At 43.1% G+C, this 15421-nt stretch overlaps 1 pseudogene; it reads right to left on the bottom strand.

The window, feature by feature from the left end:
* Positions 1–13499: 13499 nt before the first annotated feature.
* On the bottom strand, positions 13500–14831 carry LOC103266795 (annotated as a pseudogene).
* Positions 14832–15421: the final 590 nt, after the last annotated feature.

Here is a 15421-nt window from a genome sequence, read left to right as displayed (position 1 = left end):
GGCAACAGCTCTGTAAGCCTGTCCGCCCCATCCTGGGTGAGGAAGTGCCCACCTGCCCTATGCCCTCCTTCAGTCCCGGGCATGCCTGCCCCTTGCTCTTCTGCTCTCTAACAATCACCATCTCTTCCATCAACCCAGCACTCCTCAGTAAACAAAGCATTTCTGCAGTCACAGTCTCATTTGGGTCTCAAAACATGGAGGATGAGATTTTAAATTTTATTTTGCAGATGTGGAAGCTGAAGCTCTTGGAGGTTGACTGACCCAAAGTCCCAGAGTAGTGCTTCCAGGACTAGAACCCAGCTATTCTGACTCTCGGGCCAGGGTGTTTCTCTCCAGCTCTAACTCCATCTCCTGAGACTTTGCTTTGGATTCAGCTCTCCACATGGCTCCACACTGGACGCTTCCCCCAAAACTGACCCTTTACTGCTCCTGACCGCCTTGCTGAACTTGTTAGAGTGGAGGCCTCCTCAGCACATCTGCCATGATGCTTTTAGAACTGGCCTCACAAGTAGGCACATTTGTTTTAGCTTCGAAAAGTCTCTTTCTATACCCCAAAAACCACCCTGTGACCTCCTTGCTGCTGTAATAACCTCCAAACTGGGCTCCCTGTTAGATGTACTTTAAAATATAGAGGAAACGTTGCTGGATTTGGAGGCAAAACACCTAAGCATTGGTTCTGGTTCCTATCTGGGTAAATAACTCTGGGCAAGTTATTCACCTCTCTAAATACCAGCAAAATAGGGATAATACTACACAGCATTCAGTGCAGTTGAGAAGATTAAATGGACTCCTTTACAGAAAAGGCCTTCTAGGTTGCTACTACTGTTTACCTCCAACTTTCCATTCTTCCTCTCTTTTCTCTCCACCCTGTCTTCTTTTCTTCTTTCTTGTTTTTTACAGCTCATCCTGCACAGCACTTCCAGACTGACCTTCCCTGAAACTGACTTACACCAGGATGCTCTCTTGATCATAAATCTTAAATGACTCTGTAACCTCTCTGTCTGCTATGCAGGCCCCTTGGCTCCTGGCACCACCTCTCCTACGCAGGCTTCCTCTCCTACTACCTGGGGACACACATGGTCAGGTGGTGGGTACCCATTCATGCTGACTCATGCCTCCTTCCTCTTGCTCTTGTTGTTTCCTCCTCCTGGAACGCTCTTTCCCGCCTCTCCATCCCTGGAGGTTTCCCTCACTACTCAGTGGATAGCTCCCTTCTCTGATTGCAATTTCACTTACTGCCTATATCAATTTCCTTGGCATGAAATCAGAAGCAACTGTGTCTTCTGGTTGTTTCCTGTGTGTCTGTCTTCTTCCTAGCAACCATACCGTCTGTTTCTTGAAGGCAGACCAGAGTCTTTTATCTCACTGGGCCAGCAGAGGTGAGTGGTACCATGGGATGAGATCTGGACTCACGCCTCAGGACTGGGTCAAATCCTAGGTCTAGCACTCACCAGCTACATGATTTGGGGAACTGTGTGTTTCTCAGCTCTAAAAGGAATAATTTTACTTATTTATTAGCAGGCTGCTTTGTTAATGTGTTTGTCCATGGAATAAAGATTTGTTGAGCACTTGCTATGGGCCAGGCCTGTAGTTTTTGACATATATGAGCTCATCTAATCCTCATAACCTCAATGTGATAACTTTAGCCCTGAAACTTCAAACTCTAGCATAAATTTTGTGGAGAGTACATTAATTAATTAAGAGTTGATGTGAAGGTGCACCATGCTGGACACATATTAGGTGCCCAGAAAGTATTTGCTGAATCTGAGTATTAGGTCCCTCATAAATACTTATTAAATTAAAAATCATCCACAGTACTGAAGACGTAAAATACTAATGTCTGAATGAAGCATTTAGTCCAGCAAAGGTTGATATAGACATTATATAAATAGCAACAATGGTTGTTAATTACACTTATTTAAATATGATAAAGGGAAATCCTGGAGTACCATGGGGAACATAGGGGACCTCTTGTGGGGCACAGTGTTAGGGTAGCCTTCTCTGAAGAAGCTCCTGAGGGATCTAAATAATGTAAATGGGAATAGAGAGGGGGAAGGACTTAGGGGTGGGGACAATGGGCACTTCAGGCAAGTGCAAAAACCCTGAGGCCAGAAAACATGGGACCCTTTCCATAAATTTGAGCTTAGCTTCTCAAGCAGAAGACAGAGGGGTAAGATGGGGCTGAAGGTTGGCTGCTCCAGAGCCACAGAGCCTCACGGAAGAAAGCTGAGGAATCTGGCCTTGATGCATAGTGTAGGGGGAGGCACTGGGAGTCTAAGGCCAGGGGAGTGGCATGATCAGATTTGTATTTTTCTTTTCTTCTTTTTGAGTTGGAATCTCACTCTGTTGCTCAGGCTGGAGTGCAGTGGCATGCTCACAGCCACCACAGCCTCGACTTGCTGGGCTCATACGATCCTTCTACCTCAGTCTTCCAAGTAGCTGGAACTACAGGCAAGCTCTATCACATCCAGCTAGTTTTTTGATTTATTGTAGAAATGAGGTCTCACCAAGTTGCCCAGGCTGTTTTTGAACCCGTGGGCTCAGACCATCCCCTCGCCTCGGCCTCCCAAATTGCTGGGATTACAGGCTTGAGCCATCGCGCCTGGCCTGGATTTGTGTTTTTAAAGGCTTCCATAAACTTGAGCTCAGCTTGCAACTGAATCCGACGAGCTACACCCGTAATTTATAACTTGAATGTACCACAAATGATGAATTCAGTGGAGAAGAGAGACAGGCTGAGGAAAATGTGAAAGAATTTTGCTGTCTCAATATTTGGATATAGGTAACTTAATTTTGCCAAAAACACAACGGATTTATCTCACTAGTAGACAGATGGGCAAGATAGGGCTGAAGGTGGGCTGCTCTAGAGCACGCAGAGCCTCACTGAAGAAGAAAACTGAGGAAGCTGGCCTTGACGCACAGTGTAAGGGAAGGCATTGGGGGTCTTAGCCCAGGGGAGTGACATGATCAGATGTGTGATTTTAAAGGGTCACCCTGAGGCCAGGTGCGGTGGCTCAAGCCTGTAGTCCCAGGACTTTGGGAAGCCAAGGCTAGAGGACTACCTAAGCTCAGGGGTTTGAGACCAGTCTGGGCAAATTGGTGAGACCTCATCTCTACAATAAATCAAAAAATAAGCCAGGCACAGTAGCGCGCGCCTGTAGTTCCAGCTCCTTGGAAGGCTGAGGTGGAAGGATTGCCTGAGCCCAGCAGGTCAAGGCTGCGGTGGACACGAGCGTGCCATTGCATTCCAGCCTGGGTGACAGAGTGGGACTCCAACTCAAAAATAAATAAATAAAGACTCACTCTGGCTGCTGTGTGAAGAATGGATGGAAGGGCAAGGGTGGGTTCAAGACAACAGAATTAAGTTAAAGAAAACTGACACCTAAACTAATCCCAATAAGGACCCCAAAAGTGTCTGTGGGCCTAAAAGCTGACTTCAGGGACCTGTGCCCAGGAGAGCAGAGGCAACCTGCAGTCCTACATTCCCCCATTTCCTGACTTCCTGGAGCGCTGGTCTCTACCCACCGCCTCCTGTCTTACCCACTCTCATCCTTCTCAATGAGATGGCCTGGTTTGGGGTGGGGATGAGAAAAAAAAAACCTTGCAATCACCACCCCATTCTGAAGTGCAGGATAAGGCACAAACTGGTTTGAACTTGTCAGTTCAGAGCTGGCTCCAAGGCAAAGACCCACCTGACTGGCCTAGAGCAGCCTCTCTGCATTCTTGTGCCCACACTCACCCCTGGGAGGCCTGGGCAGACACAAGGCCTCTCCACCCTTTCCTGCTGAGACAGTTGGCAACAGCCCAGCCTCCGCTTACATAACCTGAGCCCGGGCGTTGCTCCATTCTCTTCTTGGGACTGGGTGGCTTCTGGAGGTGGGATTAAGAAGTAGATTCTGGGTGATAGATGTGGAAATAAGAACCAGTTTCTAGTTCCTTCTAAGACCCAATGGTCTAAATTTTGGGCATATCCACAGCTCAACACCCCAGGATCAGATGGATCCCCTCAACACTCACTGTTCAATACCCTCCTCTTCTGGTATGAGAAATGTGAGTGACCTTTCACCTAGGTCAAGAGACTTTGGTTTTAGACTTCCGCTCTGTCACCAGTGTAGGGAACTTCTCTGGCCCTTGATTTCCTCAATTGTGAAATGGAGAAACAATCACTCTTGTTGTGAATACTGCATAGGAGAGAAAGACCAAGGTGAATATTCTTGGAAAAGTTAAAAATATAATACCAATCGAAAAGAGTAGTAATAACAATATCAATGATGATGATGATGTTAATAATAATCAGCTTATTTCCATAGTGACTCATCTCTGGTTGTCAAAGCACTAAGAATCCTTTAACAAGAGTTTAGGAAACAGTGCTCCAACAGGCAGGGCTAAAGTTTCCCATCCCTAATTGGCTATCCTGTCCCTAACCACAGTGGAGTCAAGGCTGGGACAGAGGCTCAGTCCCTCTCATAGTTATGCTGCACTGCAATACCACCCTTCCTCCCAGTTTATCCTGAAGATCCATCTGACTGTAAAGCAGCAGGTACTTCCTAGGTAAGGGGGTGGAGATAATTATCATCTCAGAAATGGCAGTTGCAACTGCCTCAGGCGGGATTGAAACCAGTGCCCCAAATTGAGAAGATTACTAGAAGGATTTGGTGCCCAGAGACGAGGCAAAAGGAGAACAATATGGTCAACCAAAGGGCAAAATATAAAGTAGTCACATGTGCTTTCCAAGCCCCAACCTCTCTTCTCCCCAAGGTTTGCATTGAGGTCTTTCATATCCATAAGAAAGGTTATTAGTGAAAGTCAATGGAATGAATCTCTAAGAATGCATATAACTATCAGAGCCTAATCAACAAGGCTGTTAGGCACAAACCTATAATCTGACAAGTCAGATTTATGAACTCAGCGCAGCCAGGGAGGGCATTCCAGAGGAACCATAGAATGATGCGTGACAAGAACAAGGAGAGGAAGCAGCTTTTGTAAGGTTTGGGGTCCTGCTGCAGGATTTTGAGGAGAGTCTCAAGGAAGTAGGGATCAGTTCTGAATTGGTTGCTGTTCCTGACACAGGATTAGAATATGTGGAAACTAACAAGGAACCAGATGCTGTCATGAGGCAAGGGCAGTTTAGCCATCAAGTATCCCCAGGAATAAGACTCACTGAGCACAATGGGTCTGTAAGCAGTAACTCAAAGAGAGAGCCTTTGTGACATTTCACAACTGCAACATGACTTTGGGAGAAATGATGTTTCCTCTTAACCTTGCAGCTGGTTTTACCTTCCAGCTTGACTAATAGCAGGGCTACTTTTTTTTACTTTTTCTTTCCTTTTTTTCTTTGAGTCAGAGTCTCACTCTGTCACCTAGGCTAGAGTGTAGTGGCACCAGCACAGCTTATCGCAGTCTCAATCTCCTGGGCTCAGGTGATCTTTCCACCTCAGCCTCCCAAGTAGCTGCTACTATAGGCATATGCCACTATGCCTGGTTATCTTTTTTTTTAAAGATGAGGTCTCCCTATGCTGCCCAGGCTGGTCTTGACTACTGGGCTCAAGCAATCCTCTCTCCGCAGTCTTCCGAAGTGGAATTTCAGGCACTATTTACTGCTCCTGGCCTGTGCTTTTTTATTTTTCATTCCAAGCTGATTTTCACTCCTCGGTTGGCACCAGTTTTATAATCTTTAACCTACCACTGTTGGTTGCAGATGTTTGGGTCAGATGACTCTCTCTAGATATATGTGTCATGTGACAGGGGCGTAGCTGCTGGATTCAGATTGACTATTTACATTCTGGTTCCACCACTTGCTTATCTCTGAGATCTCGGGCAAGTTATTCAACATCTTTGTCTCTCAGTTTCCTCATCTGTAAAACAGGTGGAGATTTGCCTCATAGGGTTGTTGTAAGGATGAACAAAATAATACATGCAAAAATCCTAGAAGAGTGTAGCCAATGAACTTTAGTTCTTTTTCTTCTTATTTTTGTTTTAAAGATAGACCTAATTTACGATTAAAAATGACTGATGTACTACACACATTTTCTCCTCTGCTTTAAAAGCTTCTTCTAAATAATATAATAAGATGACAATGTATCAACTCGAAGCAATGAAAAGACCACCAGAGAGGTTATCGGCAGATTGGAGATGTCAACAAACACTTCGAAGAAATGATGCAGATGGAGGACTGACAACTGATGAAGCAGAGACCAGGAATCCAAAAGAAAAAGGGATTTAGAAAAAAATGGATTTAATTTTTAAGGACTGGGTATGGTGGCTCATGCCTATAATCCAAGCACTTTGGGAGACTGAGGCTGTAGTATTGCTTGAGCCCAGAGGTTCCACACCAGCCTGGGCAACATGGTGAGACCTTGTCTCTACAAAAAATCAAAAAATTAGCCAGACATGGTGGTAAGCACTGGTAGTCTCAGCTACTCGGGAAGCTGAGGCGGAAGGCTCGCCTGAGCCCAGGAGGTAGAGGATGAGGTCAGCCATGATCATGCCACTACTCTCCAGCATGGGCGACAGAGTGAGATCCTGACTCAGAAAAAAGCGGGGGGAGGGGATTTAATTTTTTTTTAAATTAGGGAATATATTACACACATATATTGTTTATCCATGCTATTCTTTGACATCTTTGTGACCCTCCTGTGACCCCTCCTAATCACACCTCTCATTCCTCCTGAGATAAGCATTATCTCAAATTTTAATTATTTGCTGGATTTTCTTTATCCTCATTCACAAATGGAGCTAGCCCTAAGCAACACACTGTTTAGATTTTCCCTGTTTTTGATCTTTATATAAATGAAATCACACTTTATTTATTCTTCTGTGACATTTTTTCACTCAACATTGTTTGTTTTCAAATACATTATTTTATGATATCATGTACATAACATCAAATTCACTCTTTTAAAGTGCACAGCTCAATGGTTTTTAGTGTCTTCACAAGGTTGTATAACCATCACCACCATTACCCCAAACAGAAACCTATACTTATTAACAGTCACTCCCCAATTCCCACTCAGCCTAATCCCTGACAACAACTAACCTACTTTCTGTGCCTATGGGACTTGCCTGTTCTGGACATATTTTATGCCGTCATGTACCACATTACAACGTTTTGGTCAATAACAGATCCATACATAACAGTGATCCTGTAGAATTATAATACCACATTTTTACATTTTTTTATTTTTTTATGTTTAAATATGTTTAGGTACACAAATACTTATCATTCTGTTACAATTTCCTTCAGTATTCAGTACAGAAACATACTGTACAGGTTTGTAGCCCAGAAGCAAGAGGCTACTCCACAGAGCCTAGGTATGTAGTAGGCTATATTATCTAGTTTTATGTAAGTACACTCTAGGATGTTCACACAACCACAAAATTGCCTAATGATATATTTCTCAGAATGTATCTCCATTGTTAAGCAACACCCAACTGTAAATGGAATCATGCAATCAGTAGTTTTTTGGTCTGTCTTCTTTCTTTCTTTCTTTTTTGAGTCAGAGTCTCACTGTTGCCCAGGCTGGAATACAGTGTCACTTTCACAGCTACTACAGTCTCAAACTGGTGGGTTCAGGCAATCCTTCCGCCTTAGCCTTCCAGGTAGCTGGAACTACAAGTGTGCACTACCACGGCTGGCTAATTTTATTTATTGTAGAGACGAGGTCTCGCCAAGTTGCCCAGTCTGGTCTCGAACTCCTGGACTCAGGCAGTCCTCTTGCCTCAGCCTCCCAAAGTGCTGTGATTACAGGCATGAGCCATCATGCCAGGCTGGTCTGGCTTCTTTCACTTAGCATGTTTTCATGGTTCACTTGTATTGAGCATGTATCAATACTTCATTTTTTATGGCCAAATAATACTCCAGTGTATGTATCTACTACGTTATTGTTTATTCATTCTCTGACTAATGAATATTTGATTGTTCCCACTTTTAAACTATTATGAATAATGGTGCTGTGAACATCATGTACAGTTTTTTGCATGGATATATGCTTTGATTCTCTTGGAGAATACCTAGGAATAAAATTGCATCCCATATGGTAACTCAATGCTTAACTTTCTGAGATCCTGCCACACTGTTTTTCAAAGTGGCTGAACCATTTTACATTCCTACCAGCAACCTAATAGCGTTCATATAATACTTTGAGATCCATTCATGTTGATGTCTGTAACTATTGTTTATTCATTTTACGTACATACTACACTTTTGAAGTGCATTCCGCAGTTGATGGACATTTGAGTTATTTCCAGCTTTTTTCTGTTATACAATACTTCTGTGAACATTCTACACGTCATCTGGTATAGGCAATGAAGTGCTGCTTCACAGTATATCCCCTAGAGGTGGAATTGCTGGGTCATAAGAAAAGCACATTTTCAACTTTATTAGCTAATGCTGAATTGTTTTCCAAAGTCTCATTCTAATAACTATGTCTATCCTTAGTGTTTAAGAGCTCCTGTTTCCCTACATCTCCAACTTTTTTTTTTTTAAGTTGGAGTCTCGCTCCATTGACCAGGCTGCGGTGCAGTGTCATGCTTACGGTCACCCCAGCATCAACCTGCTGTGTTCAGGCGATCCTTCCACCTCAGTCTTCCAAGTAGCCAGAACTACAGGCAGGTGCTATCACGCCCAGCTAATTTTTTTATTTACTGTAGAGATGAGGTCTTGCCAAGTTGCTCAGACTGGTCTCGAACCCGTGGGCTCAGGCAATCCTCTCGCCTCATCCTCCCAAAGTGCTGGGATTACAGGCTTGAGCCACTGCGCCCAGCCTACGTCTCCAACTTTAAACATTATTGGATTTTGAAAAATCTTGGCTAGTCTGATGAATATGCACTATTCTCTCGCTGGGGTTTTTAAGTCAGCATTTTCCTGATGACTCCTTTCATCGAATATCTTTTCCTGTGTTTCTGGGCCTTCTAGGTATCTTTTGCCAACCTTCTTACTGGCTTATTTTTATTTTTCTTACTGATTTATGGGTATTTTTCCTATACTCTAGATATGAATCCTTTGCCAGTTATGGGTGTTCAAATATATTCCCCCGGTTTGTGACTCTTACCCTTCTCTTCATGGTATACTTTGATTTTGTTGGGTCTCTCATTTTATATTTCTTTTCTATTTCATAAGTGCTGGTCTTGTCTTGTGTTTTCATTCTTCTCCTCTTGGATTTCTTCTGTGATTCTTTTTCTAACATCTTTTTAAATCCAACTTAATTACTTAATGTTCAGCCTTTCTCCTCTTCTAATACAAGCAATTTAAGGTTATAAATTTCTCTCAAATTTCTACCTTAGTTTTGAAATGTAGAATTTTTATTGTTTAAATTTAAATATTTTTCTAATTCATATTATTATTTATATTGTAATTCTTGAGGTATTCAGAGGTCTTTTTTTAAATTTCCAGATATGTTGCTGTTTTTAAATATGTGTGCTTTTCTTATTGAATTTTAACATAATTGTTTTGTGATCAGATTTTATAATCTGACAATGATTCTTTGAATTTTGTTGAAAGTTGATTTATGACACATGATGGTAGTCAGTTCTTTAAAAAAATGTTTTAAAGAGTGTGTTCTTTTGGTTGAGAGTAGTATTTAATATATATCCATTAGATCAACCTTGTTTTATTCATAAGAAATATTTTTAGAAATGCAAAGACTACAGAAATTTATTTATCAAGACGCCTTTGGTTAATAAATTATTAACAATGTGCTCCAGCAAATATGAGAGAAAGGCAACGCAAGGAAAACACGGGACCCAGGAAATAGTGGCTCTCACTCAGGAAAACAGTGACCCAGGTGGACAGCATGGCAGCAGGTCTCGTAAGCAAATAATCCCTGCTGGAGGAAGCCATTAGAGGGCTCTGGGATAAAGGTGTTCAGCAAAAGGAAGATTCAAGCAATCTAACACCATTCTGAAAACTTTGGGAAAATGTGAACCAGGACAAAGTCCTATCTACTGATACGCCAAAGCTGGAGTCCATTAGAGTTGAAGGGTTCAAGTTTATCAGGACATCCACAGCACATCCCCAGGCTGCCTGTGTTTGCCTCTGTGGAGTGGAGTAGGTTGAGATGATTGCATGGACAGTGGGGGAGCTGACTAGTAGTCACTTGTTCTCTAACCACAGCAGAGATCACACAGATAGGTGCTGGCCTCTCTAACCTTGTAGTCTCTAAGGTCTGTAAAGGAAGAACCATTGAGGTGAACACTGAGGAGAGAATGTTCAAACTTCTATTCATCTCATTCTTTTTATTTAATTTGTGTGTGTCTATTCTAATGTACATAATGAGTAAAGTAGGAAATTTTTATGTATGTGTGTATGTCTATATATACACAGTGCATATATACTCAAATTTTTTAGCCAATGAGGTGTAGAATTATAATGCTCTGAGACTCCTCTTAAACAATAGCTATGTAGGGGAGAGATAATTAGACACCCTCCCAAAGTTAGAATAATAATGATAGAAACAATTTTTTTTGTTTGATTCGGAGACTCACTCTGTCTCGCAGGCTGGAGTACAGTGGCATGATCATGGCTGACCACAATCTCAAGCTCCTGGGCTCAAGCGATCCTCCCACCTCAGCCTCATGAGTAGCTGGGACTACAGGTGTGTGCCACCATGCTTGGCTAATTTTTTAATTTTTTTGTAGAGACAAGGTCTCACTATGTTGCTTAGGCTGATCTCAAACTCCTGGTTCAAGCAATTCTCCTACCTCGGTCTCCCAAAGTGTTGGGATTAGAGGTATGAACCACCTAACCTGGTTGATAGCAACAATTATTACACAATGATTTGTGAGAGGTGTCTATGCAGGATGCTTTTAATTGATTATCTCAGTTAATACTTTTAATTAATTATTTCAGATGAGTACTATTCTTATTAAACAGGTGTGAAAATTAAGGCTTAGAGATTTTAAGCAACTTGCTTAAAGTCACATAATAAGTGATAGTCCAGAATTCCAACCCAAATAGTCAGTTTTCAGGGTCCGTCCTCTTTTCCATGAACTGAATGTTCCCTTTACAAATTTCAACATTGCCACTTGTTATGGGTTGAACTGTGCACGCCTGAAATTCATATGTTGAAGTCCTAATACCCAGTCCCTCAGAACATGACATTATTTGGAACTAGGATCATTGTAGATGTAATTAGCTAAGATGAGGTCATACTGGAGTAGGGTGAGCTTCTGTTCAATATGGCTGGTACCCCACATCTTTAAAATAAAAATAAAAAATAATTGTTGAGGAAGTTATTGGAAAGTACAAAGATGAATGAATATGGATATTCATTGAGTCATTATTTATATCAAAAAAGTGGTAGGTTATTTGGATAAATAGCATACACTTTCTGTATGTGATGGTAATGCTTTGTAGTCATCTGAAGCCATTTGCAGCCATATTAAAGAAGATTAATACCATCAGTAAATAGTCTAGATATATTGGCAAATGAAAAATATAGGTTGAAAAATAGTATTTATAGATTGGTCTAATTTTGTAGGAAAATATGTATGAGAGGTAAACCTTGAGATGTTAAAATTGGGTGTTTATATGGTAGGATTACAGGTAAACTTTAACTTTTTATTTCTTTCTCTCCCTCCCCCCCCCTTTTCTCTCTTTCCTTCTCTCCTTTCTTTTTTTCTTTCTTTCTCCCTCTCCCTCTCTTTCTCTCTTTCTTGTCAGCATCTCACCCTGCAGGCTAAAGCGCACTGGCACGATCACAGTTCACAGCAGCCTTGACCTCCTGGGCTCAGGCAATCCTTCAGCCCCAGCCTCGTGAGTAGCTGGGACTATAGGTGCATGCCACCATGCCCAGTTGATGTTTTGTAGAGATGAGTTCTCGCTATGTTGCCCAGGCTTTCATTTTCTTCTTTGACTTTTCTGTATTTTTTAATAGGCAGTTGTAAAGCCATATTATTTTTTTTATAATAAATATATATTTTTAATGGTAGTTTGCACAATTGTTTTTTTGGGAACTGGTTTTGGTGTAAGTGGGGCCTGTTGGGAATGTACTGGGGGGCTCTCCACTGTAAAAGGAGTGTAGGAAAATTACCCAGCAAGAACAGAGTGAGAGAAAATTCCACAAGACTAATAAGGGTGGGGTGAGCAGCTGGATCAGACAGGTTTGGCAGTCCGTGCTCTATTAATAGGGGCATGCCTACCCCTCAGGGGCCCCCAATCAGCAGACACTGGCTCTGCGCCTGCCAGCAAGGGAAAATAAAATATCCTGTCTGAGCCTCAAAAGGCCAGGTAGGGAGAGAAAAATTGTATGAAATAATTACAAAGACATGCATTAATACATTCCAAAAAATATAGTACTGCTAGATTATATACATAGTGGGGCTAGAGCAGAGTAAATAAATCAGAGTTCTGAGCATTTGTTGAGGAAAAAGTAGGATGAAATACATGAATTAATAGGTTCATGCTAGCCAAAAAACTCAAGACGTGCCTCGAGCCTATTATGCATATTAGGTTATCTTTTATTTGGAAAAGGAAGGAAGAGAGGAAACTAGAGAAGAAGGAAAAAAGAAAAAACACTTCAGGTGAGAAGTATGGTTAAGCCAGTGGTTTTCAAACTGTAGTCCCTGAACCCGGCACCACCAGCATCACCAGCACCACCTGGGAACTTGTTAGGACTACACCACCTACACCTAGTAAATCAGAAATACAGGATGGGGGTCGGAGGAGGAAGCAGCAATCTGTATTTTAACAAGCCTTCTGGGGCAGAGGTCCCCAACCTTTTTGGTATCAGGGACTGGTTTCATGGAAGACAGTTATTCAGCTGTCAGGGGTGGGGGAAGGGGTGAGTGGGCGGGATCATCAGGCATTAGATTCTTATAAGGAGAGAGCAACTTAGATCCCTCGCATGCGCAGTTCACAATAGAGTTCAGCTCCTAAAACTATCTGTTCTCCCGCGCTCACCTCCTGTTGTGCGGCCCATTCCTAATAGGCCACAGACCCAGTACCGGTCCACTGCCTGGGGATTGGGGACCCCAGCTCCAGGGGATGGTAATGTAGCTAAGGTTTGAGAACCACTTGGTTCAGCAAAGGCATACAAGCTGGCATGAACAGATTGTGGGTAAGGAAACTGGCCTTACTGGAGGAAAAAAAGGCTGTATCAGGGAATGATGGGGGACCAGTTGGAAAATACATGGGCTAGGAAGCCTTCCTTATTGGAGGTAAAAAATAGATTAAGCTTTTCACAAGCAACATGGCTGGTATTTACATATAACTAATATGAAGGAAAAAAATTCATCCACACTCTTTCCTCACTAACACATGAATTAGTTTACCATTTTCCCTGCTCCACGTGTTTTCCACAAAACCACCTATATAAAATTAATATAGGGTCACGGGGGTAAAAGCTGTGGAAGAGACCCAAGCCCTGCAATGCTGTAGCTATGGTTAGAAATGAACAAAATCTGTTGTTTCTTTCTTTTCCTTTCTCAATGTTCAGTTTCTTTTAATGACCCCCATCTCCCTGAAGGACAGGTGCAAGCAGCTAGGTGATGGCAAGAGAAGTTCACTTAAAGATCTTGCCCTGATTGAAGGCTTTACCCCCACATGTTGGAAGACCCCCTCCCAGGAAAAGCACTCTTGCACCAGTGTCTGGGCCTCCTTGCTGCCAGGATCCAGTTTCCGCCATGTGTATGACTCGTTCCACCTGCCAATCTGGACTCAGCAGAAAGGCAAGCTCCTCGGAAGATCTAGACTCCAGAAATGGAACTACTATTGTTGGTTCCAAAGAGGATGACACTGGCAAAGGCATTCTTCCTCAGCTTGTCCAATCACTAGAACATTCCGGTGATGAGATTGCAACTCATAAAGGTCTGAGCGAGCTCTTCAGGGAAGCGGTACTCAGAATACCACAGGGACCAGCCATCCTTTTCAAAGTGCTCCCAAAAATATGGCAGTGCCACAGAGAGTGTGTCCTCGTTGGAGTACTTGCACTTAAATCAATCCAACACCAAGGTACTCTTGGGGTCTTGGGTGAGCAAAAGGGTCTTTGGCCTTGGGCTCAGCAGCCAGGACCTGCTCACATTTGTCTACCTCCTCCTCAGGAGCAGGGGCAGCTGCCTTTTTCTCCTCCTTCCACTCAGCCTGGGCCTTCTGCTTCTCTTCTCGTGAACCCTTTTCGTGGGATGTCCTTTTTAGGCTGGCTCTCTGCAAACTTTTTAGTATCAAACTGGGCCATCTTCTCACAGTTTCACTTCCCCCAAGACAACAAGGAACCGGGGCTGGTTAACACAGGCGAGGAACCAGTGTTTGGTATTGAGAAAGGCCTGGAAAGAAAGAAGGCCTGGAAAGCCTTCAGGAAAGAAGTCTCCAGGACCTGCTTATAGAGCCACAACAGGGTGCAGTCAACTGTGATGTCAGCCAGTGTCACTTGTTCGCCCACCAGAAAAGTTCTTGTCTTCAAGTGAGCGTCCAGCAGCCCCAGAATTCACCTCACCTCCTCCTTTGCATTTTCGGTGTCCTGTTTGTTGTGATGCATGATGCCCAAAGTGGGGAACACCCAGATACTGACTGGGAGCAGTATGTCACTATCAGCAAAACTCACCTGTCGCAGCACCTGGGTCACTGCCTCTGGAGTACTTCCATGCAGCTCCTCATTGCTCACATAGTAGGCAATGGGATTACTCTCAAAACACACAGAATCCACCACCCATCACCCTTAAATGCTGGAACCTTGCTGGCAGAAAATTTGCAGAGAAATTCAGTGGTGCAGTTGGTTTGGCCAAAGTGAAAGTGGTGCAGAGAGCACACAGATCTGAGCCCTGCTGTACTGAGCAGCAATGAGGGCCTTGAAGGCCCTCCCGTTTTCAGGATATGTATGTAGGGTCCCAGCCATCATGGTGATTCCACAGAGAAAGAACAAATCTGTTGTTTCTAAGTTTACTTTCCTCCTTCCAAGATTGCTTACACAATCACTTCAATAGAGAGCAAATGAATATCTTTATGTCCTGACCTCTGGGGAGGGGGTAAGCTTCCTGTTGATAAATGTATTTTCCTTAAACAATGAGTCTAGAGTTGTCCCAAAGACATTGATGGCGTTCTGAAGTATTATCGGCCCAAAGGCGAGAGCAGCTTTAATCTCCGGGAATCTCATCTCCTGCAGACTTGCATTATAAAACCCAAGAGCAGTGTTTAAGATGTTTTTCAGACTTTGCTTCTGATAGACCTATGACCCCGCCTGGACACAGAAAACGTACCAAGAAGCTGACTCCACCTCCCTCCTAGAAACTGACTCTGCCTGTGAAAACAGTTTTGACACTCCCACACTTTCATCCCCAATCAACAACGCCTTTTCCCCAGCCCCCTGCCTGCCAAATCATTCCTTAATATTCCTAGCCCCAAAGTCTCGGGGAGCCAGATTTGAGACATTTCTCCCATTCCCCGTGCTCAGCTGCTTTGTGATCATTAAAGGCTTTCTCTTCATAGCTG

The sequence above is a fragment of the Carlito syrichta genome, unplaced genomic scaffold (assembly GCF_000164805.1).
Source record: "Carlito syrichta isolate Samal-C Ts95f unplaced genomic scaffold, Tarsius_syrichta-2.0.1 Scaffold307338, whole genome shotgun sequence".
In the NCBI taxonomy this organism is placed as follows: Eukaryota; Metazoa; Chordata; class Mammalia; order Primates; family Tarsiidae; genus Carlito; species Carlito syrichta.
Note: the sequence above shows the minus strand (reverse complement) of the source record. Positions and strands in the feature narration are given on the sequence as shown.